Below are 9,591 nucleotides of genomic sequence, written 5' to 3' on the forward strand. Positions count from 1 at the left end.
ACGCACGAAGGTAAGACCAGGACAGGTGTCGCGAGATACACTATTGCCTATCCGCGAGGGGTCCTCTGGATCGGTGAGTAGTGTGCATCTTATGTTACACATGACATTCCATAAGAGGGTCCCTTTGGCCTGCGATTTAATGGAACCCCATGCTACACGCAGAGCGTTGAAGTCACTGCATACCACACAAACCCTTCCAAAACTACCAAATTTCTTTAGTAGGCAGTGAAAACATTGTGTAGGCAAACGTGGGGAACTGTATACATTGAGGATAAACAGACTGCCGCTCCGTTTTCCTTGAGTATTAATTTCAAATATTTATTGAGGGGTGTCATTACTCGTCGTATGCATGCGAAATGTAACGTGTTTTGAAACTAGGGTTCATACATGAGGTGAGACAACCGAGAGCGTGCTGTAACCGGATAAACAAGGGGTGCAATCGGGTTCCTGTAAAAGGATCACGTTGGGGGGTTTTATGGACGTGGCGACGTAGGGCTGCAAGGAAGTTCGTTTGTTGTCGGAATCCCCTACAATTCCACTGCCTCACCACTAGCTGCGGCGCGTCACGCGGCGCCATCATCATCGCGAGAGGAAGCAGGACGGCGTGTGTAGTGATGCGAGCGCCGGTTACCTGCATTAGATTTACGAACGCTTGAATGTTGCTGCCAAGAGATTTGGTTGGGTGGAAGGCTTGCGTTGTCTCTGCTAGGCTCAGGAATTTGCATGTTGGTGTTGCTTGCGAGAGTGCATTCTATGCATGATTTTTCTTGCTCCATAATCCCTATTCGAAGGTCCTTCATCTGTCGTTTTTCCGGTCAAGGGCCGCCTGCATTCTTGTACCCATGTGTACCCCTAGCGCGTCCATCTTTTAGGGGCGAAGTTCCTTAGGGTGTGGGTCGTTCCCTCCTCTGCAGTAGTAGTATGTAGCCACCTCGCCCGGTCAGCAACGGGCGAGATGGATCGGAAACGGGCGAACGCCTATCGCTAAAGTCTCCCCCCCCCTCTCTCGCCTCGCGACGCCGACGCAGGCAGCGTCTGCTAGCGAGTTTCTTGATTGAAAAACCGACCGCTCGCGCTGCACAACCGTTCACTGGCCACCCCGTATATATAGGTACTGGATTTTGACCTCTAAGGAAGTGCCTGTGTGAGATTTCTCCTGTGCGTGATTAAATAATAAAGATTCACAGCGTACACGTAAAAAAAAGTCAGCTGCATGTTGCCATGACTCTCATCGACCCTTTAGCCCTTATGAAAATGTGAGACGAGTTCAAAAAGAAAGTCTAATGACTTCTGACATTTCAGTCATTTGACGCTCTAATGTGTCCCTTTAGAATTTTGTAATGTATTTGAAATGCCATTCAAAAACATATTGGCCGATCATTCTGATGCGTATTAACATGTGATAGTCTGATGCGGATTAACATGTGATAGTCCGATGCGTATTAACATGTGATAGTCTAGTGAGCATGAAACGACCTTTGACATCAACACTCATTTGATTCTCTAATGTATTTCTTCAGAATTGTTTTAATGTACTCATAATGTCATTCAAAAACATATTGGCCACCGTCATTCTAATGTGTCCTTATGAGTGACTTTCTTGTGAGTATGAAACATCCTGTTTGCAATGACCCTCGGCCAAGCTTGTGCTTCGTGGCGAATGACATTCATAACATTCCTGAAACAGAACTATTACAGTGCATGATAAGATTTATGATATGTCCGGATGATAGTACGGAATCACACATTAGTTGTGCCTGACAATGTGTTTGCTGGTTGATACACATGCAGCCAAGCATCATACAAAAGTGCACGTATGCACCTTCTTCGACACTTGTGCTGTACAAAGACATTTCTCAACAAAAGAAAATGGATAAAAACATTTATTGACTGGGAAACATGCAGAGGTTAAATGAAAGAAAAATATGGTGTACACCTGTCATATCTTCGTTTCGTTTAATCTGTCTACTTAACATTGATGACAGATTGCTTTTGATGCGCAGGGTCCTTGTAGGGAATCCATGTATGTGTATCCATGCATGTGTATCCTGCACGAAAGATCGCAGTAAATATATAAGAGTTGCAAAGAAAACTTTATCCAACACATCGTGCACCTTAGAACACTTAGATGTACTGCCAAGGCCCCGTGCAGGTAGTTGACAAAAAACACTTTTGTGAAGTTAGAGTTAGCCAAAATTGCATCTTATATCGCATTTCCAATCGAAACTTTCAGCAAATCCTGTAAGAAAACAGGAAAACACAGAAGGTCAAGTCCAGCATCAAGTATACATTAATGGAGTTACGTCTAGGGTCTTGTTTCTTTGATCTTAGAATTCCCTCAAAAAAGGTGCAGTAGGTTCATGAGCAGGCGCAACATGTCGAAGCTTTTTGTAAAGATTGAAACAAATGCCTACCATAAAATATAAGCTGGACCAGGCTCACAGGCAGAACGCTCCCATCTTCTTCTGCAAGCTGTCGTCTGCTTCAGTTCCACGAACAGGTGAGATCACCGGGTACATATGTTAAGGATAACAGAAAACATTCATGAGTTGGCGCACCACACAGACCTTACAGCTCACACACAATACATACAATGTATTCAGGCAAGTCTATGTTTATATACCAGCAAGGGCCTTGAATGATGGACTCAGATTGCGCTATAAGAACAGGTATAACCTGAGCAACGGCTCATGGCAGACAACTGTAATGGTGCCATTGCAAGCCGAACTTTCAGAAACTTATGTACTTAGTAAACACTATGTGGTTGGAGAACGCAGATTACGATATAGGTCATTTAAATGACGAAAATTACATCAGCTCTGCTACACAATATAAAATGCATAAATTGATAAAATAAGAGTATGTGTGGCCCATGTGCACATTCCATAATGCCGAGCTTTACATATTGTATTATATGATGAATTTGAGCCGTTTAGGAAAGTAATTCTAGTCGTGTTAAAGCCAATCAATGCCTGGAATATCGGTTTCAATTTGTAGTGCTGCAAGCCATAAAAAAAAACCGTTAACCACTTTTGTCAGCCTTCTCTAAACTTCTGCACACATAGTTACATATGAGAATTTAGATTTGTTTCCCCTAATAATTACTTCATAAAATTAAAGTAGCACTCTCACAATGAATGCTACGTCTTAGTCGCACAACCTGCAAATAAGAGCGCTTTTTCAGTTTCATGCTGCCTTAAGAAAAGCTCACAAAAGAAACATGAACTTTAGATAAGCACATAATTGAGGTGTGCTTTTGCCACCCCAGCACAGTGGATAAAAAGCTCTTGGAACAGTGCTGCTTAACCATTACAACAACTCCTGTTAATATAAACCAGTATGCTTCAGGAAACAATATAACGACGGGAAAAATATTTCACATCATTTTTCTCAAACACAAATATTGCAACAAAAGGCACCTTGCCAAACGCAACTGGCATATTTGTCTAGAATTGATAATTATATACATCTTGTGCTCTTTCACATTACTGTACACATGGTGTTAGTACCAGAATATAACGTAATTCACTGACTTGTATTATCTTCAAGTGGGTTCACCCAACGCAAGTTCGTTTCTCGTAGCAACGACCTTGCACAGTCAGATTAAAATCCTAACCATAGTGCAACTAACTTCTAACAAAAACAAGCGCGGTGCAGTAGTCGCGGAGAAAGCCACAAACACACGCCACTGCACCGCGCGCGCATGTGCAGCCGCAGCGTGTTTTTATATCTTCCTCCCCGCTTACTACATGCCAAATATTACTGAGCTTCCTGAAAAGTTACTTCATTTGTACCTGCATCATGAGAAGGCTAGGCGATGAACGTTATGTTTAAAGCAGTTCTATTTCCGAAGTGATAAGCCATCGTACAAGTAGCTTCAGGCGATGATCTCGTGCAGTATACAGCTGTAGTCGATTTCAATAACTTTCGACCACGCTAAGAAGTTTATTTACAGAATCACAACTCGGCTACAAAAAATCTTGCAAATTATTCTTCCTTCGGTTTACGATCGCTTCTGAGCGGCAGAATGCCAAGAGCGGGCCACTTTCTCTCTCTCCTCGGTCGCGACCCGTCCCCTCTCCGGGAAAGAGCCATGCTCTCAGTCCTTCCCTCCTACCTCACCTCCCCCCTCCGGTCCCCTACGCCCAAAAGGGCGAGTGTTGCCCTCCCTGCGACACATACATCGCGCAGGCGTCCCCAAGGTCAACCAGTTCCCGAGTAGAGAAGCAGCAGCGGGAAGCGGGCGGGCCGAGCGACAGGCATTCTTGGAATCGAAAAACAGCCAAGAAAGAAGAGCGCCATGACAAGAAACGCTTGCGTTACAGAAGCGAGCGGAGTATCGCGCAAAGCAACGCGCCTTCATCCACCCGTTGCAGTTGTAGGTAGTGAACGCACATGGTGAGTGCTTCATACAACCGTATAAAGTGCACAGAAAGCATTGAGCATAGCGTAAAACATACCTGTCTATCATCCTTCCTCTGGCCATCATCCCCGCAGAGTGAACACACCGCACAGACGATCACACTCGGTTCCTGCGTAAAAGACGTCATGTAATGAAGTAACCTAGCTGTGTAATTCAGAAATATTCTAGAACTTACCAAAATCAGGCATCCACTGTGCACTCTTCAGTTTTACAGTCCACAATGTACCGTACACTCGGCGACAGTCTTGTCAAAAGGCTGCTGTACGTCTGCACTCGCCGTCAGTCACGAGACTAGGACCTAGATCGTCTTGGAAGGTACACTTGACATTGAATCACGCAACCAACGTGCATAATCGATAAACGTGGTAACGAAGCATTGCAGAACACAGCATGGCACACACACACGCACAAACCGAACGCACCGCGCACCCGTCAAACAACTAAAGCGCCCCCAAGGACAACTTTTCTTGGCAGTGAAGGGAAGGCTACGAGAGGACGGAGCTACTGCACATGTACTGCTCCGCGAAATAGTCCGGTTCGGCGCGCGTTTCGAATTTAGTTTTGGTTTGTGAACCTTCCGTACCTCATGTGACGGCCATTTCATTGTTCGAGCGGCCGTCTCAGGCTTATACAGCCATTTGCTAGTGAAATTCGTCAGAAGCTCCCTAGGCGAGTCGTCGGGAAAGCTGGAGGGTGACGAGCGCTCACTTGAAGACGAAGGCGCTATTTTGACTGTGAGGTGCACGTAAAAGGTGCGACGTTTTCACAAGTGCAAAAACGCGAAATGACGCTGCATAAATCAAAACAAATATAAATATCTCCTTGGTGCGCGCTGACCCTCTCTTCAAACAGCGCTCCGTAGAAAATAAAGCAATGTTGTTGTTTTTATTTGTCACTGTACATAAAAAAAGCGTATTTATGGCTTTTTTTTACACCCGTGTGTGCATGTTGGGAATGTGTTATGGATGTTCGATTTTGTTACACAACTATACATTTTGTTTTGGGGAAATGAAAGTTAGAAATGGGCAGTTTTCAAACTCGCATCCCAGACGACGGTCATCTCTGAGTCCTTACTCAAAAGAAACGCTTTTTTGTTTCAAGTTACTGCCCTCTCCCGTGGATAGAAAGAGGTAGGGATTATGATGGGAGGAGGAAATGGGTAGGGTGTGATAGGCGACACCCAACGTTGCACACAGAGGAGGTGAATGGGACAAGGAAGGAGTGAAGGGAGAGAGGAGTTGACGCCGTGGAGAACGGAAGAGAGTCGCGTGGAGACGACATTACGAGGAGGCGGGGCGGGAGAAGGATGTACGCGACGTTGGGCCAAATCGAACTTTGCTTGTCGGCTGCTTCTGACCAGCGTTGCAACAGCGAGGAGAGATAGAGACAGTAGTTTGAGGTTGGGAAAAACGCTTGTCCGCGTATCTTTGCAACCAACAACATTCTGTTTTGGACATATATGTAAGTGCACCATGCATAAGAACAGTCCCTAATTTTTATCACAACAATAACGAACTTTTTTTCTGTACGTCACCCATTGTCCACAGTTCCAATTCTTCTCCGCCCCCCAAAATCCTTCGCGACGCCGTGCGGGTAATCCCCACTCTCCTCCGTTAATTTCTACTGGACAAATGGGCAACACGGGCCCCTGAGCGAGTGTTCGCAGTGTCACTTGATCATATCTGTTCATATTTGCATATGTGATCGACTCATGCCTTTTAAAAATAAGGAAATGCTTACTTCTATATATACGGCAGGTAATATAATGAACCTTGCTGCGGTCGTCAGCAATTCTTCGATCGCCGGTGCATGGGCGATATATGTAAAATATTTACGCATTCTACTGAAACACGATATTTGTGTACATTGCAACACAAATTGTTTATTGCTTGTAGTCTCTGAAAGACGAACTTGTCTATTGTGATAAACTGATTTTACGGTGGCGATTAAGGCTATTTTTCTTTGTTGTGATGCGCGTTTTGACATTAGGAACGGCAACTGAAAGTCTGAACACTTCAGTCACCAGAAATTAAAGTGCACATGGTCATTTGACTCTCCGATGTACACTTAATGTTAAACGACATTAGGCTTTGCATGTCTAATGTCTGTCTAGTGACTCATTAGGAGCGCACCTAGTTGACACTAGACACTCAAGACTCATTTTCATAAGGGAGTATAAACGCGCCCGATCTCACGTCGTTGATGGCGTACTGGGCAGAATTCACGGAAGATTCACATATGGCGCGTGTCATTGGTGGAAGGAAATCGTTCGATTTAGTGCGGTGACGTACGCTAGGGGGACCGTTGTAATACTGTTGGCGCGCTTTCACTTTCGCTCGGAGTATTCACGGTTTACCGACGATTCTCTCCGGAGCTTCGCACCACTCAACATCATTATCCCGTGGATATGCTGTGGATTTTTTGCAAGCGCTCACAGCGCGCCTCCATGTCACGACGTAGACGGGCTATTTCTATTGGAGGATCGGGGGTAGCGGACGAGTTAGTAAGAGGGGACGGGGTAGAAAGTGAATTCTGGGTTGTAGCGAGCTGTGGAGGGCTCTTCGTCCGACTTACCTCACGAGGTGCTTCTGTGGCTGTTTTCTGCGCCAAGTTTCGCTGCGTCTCTGAGGGGGCCTTGGTCACCATGGTTGAGGCGTTGGTCGACAGGACTTTCTTCTAGGTTTGTTATGAGGATGGGGAAGCCGGGCCAAGAGGGCGTTTCTTGGGAGACCGAGACTTTGAAATGGCCCGGAATTTGCGATGGGATCTCGAGCGGGGCCTCGAGTGTACACGCCTCGTCCCGTTCGACGGAGCGCGTGAGTTTCCGCTCTTCGCCGCATCATTGGAAGTGGAAGAGTCGCTGGACGGTTGGACTTCACGCTGCTCTTTTTCGAGAACTTTATGCACCCAAACCTCGTACAGAGTCAGGCGAGCGCGCCGTGTGCAGTTTGGGTCACCTGTAGGGTGGGTTCCGTCACAGGACCCGCAGTGAGGGATGCATCGATGGGATGGGGTGGGGTTGTCAGTCCCGCATGTTGCAGAAATGACCTGGTCTGACGTAGGACAGTGGTCAGCCGAATGGCGTAGCCTGTGAGATATCTTGCAAACCAGTGGGCGGGGGCGTAGGGGTAGCAGCGTAGTTCTGCATCGTAGAATCGCACGTAGCGAGGCACTTTAAATCCTTCAAAGGTGACCAACGCAACTTTGGTTTAACCCATCATGCGTGCTTCAAGAATCTCGGTGCCAGGAGCCAGACGCTCGTCCACTGTACATTCACTGTAAACGAAAGTGTACCCAGCAGGGAGGTCTTGGGGGATGATGTTCCCGCCTAACTTCTCTAGCCTCTCCCCAACTCGAACACATCGGAATGTACCGGAGTATATACGTTGATTTACCGCCGTTCTCCTCCCGCGGGCGATGTTGGGAGGTATAGGGCGCCCATTCCCTGAATATAGTCCGGTGCTGACGACGCAAATACTCCGGCGCATCGCTCAGCGGCTTTCATTAGCTGCGGGAGGATTGACGTAGGTGCAGCCTTGCCGGGCGGCTGATCCCACAAAACCATCGTTAAAGATCTTCCTTTTCGCCCGAGCGGTGGCGTGGTCAATTTCCGACACTTGCCTTCCCATGGTAGAGGTTGAGTTATTGGGACCCCTGCGTATATGTTCTGGGAACGGGATGATGACCCCCATTTGCTGGACCGGACGGTGCCGATAAAAGAAGGAGAGAGGGAGAGGGTGGCCTGCGCGGCGGGAGTCTGCGGCCGAAGATTGATGAGGGAGTAAGACAGATAACTGGGCAAGTTGGTATGGATCCATAATTTAAACTTTTTTAGCGCGCACAAAAGACAAGGACAAGCAAGAGACACACGAGCGCTCGTGTGTCTCTTGCTTGTCCTTGTCTTTTGTGCGCGCTAAAAAAGTTTAAATTATGGATTGATGAGGGACGTTGAAGCAACGATAGATGAAGGATTCTTTTTTAGCTCTCTAAGAGTTGTAAATATGTAAATAATCTTTATGTATCATTCGGAGACCTAGCATCATCGAGTGATTGAAATCGAACCATCTAATAACAACCTTCATGGCACAGGCCAAGCCACCCCTATCGAAGTGCAGCGAGGATTGTGCAAAGCCTTCGACCGCGTTCGAAAAAAGGAAATCCTTCCGTGCACACTGTGGACATTATAAGCGACTACAAACGTCAGCTAAGGTTGTCATCCCATCGACAGCAGCAAGTTGCGGGAAGCTTAATCGTGTGATGGTGCCGTGGAGCAAACGACACATTGTGATCTCGCGAGTGTCGAACAAACGGACGATCGCGGGCACGGCGCCAGACAGTTGAGTGAGCTCTTGTTGAATAGTCCGCGCAATTTTTTTCCGAAAAGTGCTAAAATTGGGCACTGTTATGTTGATAACCAAACAGGTTACCAAGACTAGCTTACCATTACACGGTGGCAGCAAAAATTCAGCGGAAATTTCGAAAGCGCGTTGTTTGAACCACGTGTTTTTTTTATTATGAATAACGCCGGTAAGGTTAAACACACACTGTAATATTTGTAGCGCGGAATGACCCTAGAAATATGCATTAATAAAAAACTTCATAGTTTTGGGTTCATTCAATACAGAGTTACTAAGTGTTTTAAGGAACCGTAATTGGAAAGAGATATTTTTGGTCTGGTTAGTATAAGTAATGGGTAATTTTGTTCCGCTTTCGATATTATAAATTGCCAGGTCGAGGTCTTTCATTACGTGTAAATAATATTGATCTTTCATGTAAACTGAACTCATAGATCACGAAAAACGTAAATCAGTAATGTTGCTTTATATATTTACCGAATTTAGTAGAGAAAGGTGTTTCCTACAGATTTTTACAACGCACATACGTGCTCATTTGAGTGAAAAAAATATTTTATATGATAAGTGGTATCCGAGACATCAATATAGAAATATAATTGACACTTAGGAGGATGTGGCCCGTCAATAACAAGAAATGGAGAGAAGGGGCTGATGAGACCAGTTTGTGGGTTACGGGGAATGCGATAGGAAGGCAGGGATTGCTTCGCACAAGGACGGGTTGTGGGGCGCTCGACGTTTCGTTGGAAGGTGGTTTATTCTAACAGTGGTTTGAGGATACGAAAAAACGCTTATTTCTGCAAGCAGCTTTTTTAT

General features: G+C 45.9%; 1 long non-coding RNA gene across 1 annotated transcript; it reads right to left on the reverse strand.

The window, feature by feature from the left end:
• Positions 1–1,883: 1,883 nt before the first annotated feature.
• Positions 1,884–5,238, reverse strand: LOC125757276 (uncharacterized). Its single transcript, XR_007415202.1, has 4 exons — positions 4,599–5,238; positions 4,461–4,532; positions 2,415–2,479; positions 1,884–2,048 (listed from the first exon to the last, which is right to left on the reverse strand). It is a non-coding gene; the product is annotated as an uncharacterized LOC125757276 (long non-coding RNA).
• Positions 5,239–9,591: the final 4,353 nt, after the last annotated feature.

Source organism: Rhipicephalus sanguineus, chromosome 2 (assembly GCF_013339695.2).
Source record: "Rhipicephalus sanguineus isolate Rsan-2018 chromosome 2, BIME_Rsan_1.4, whole genome shotgun sequence".
In the NCBI taxonomy this organism is placed as follows: Eukaryota; Metazoa; Arthropoda; class Arachnida; order Ixodida; family Ixodidae; genus Rhipicephalus; species Rhipicephalus sanguineus.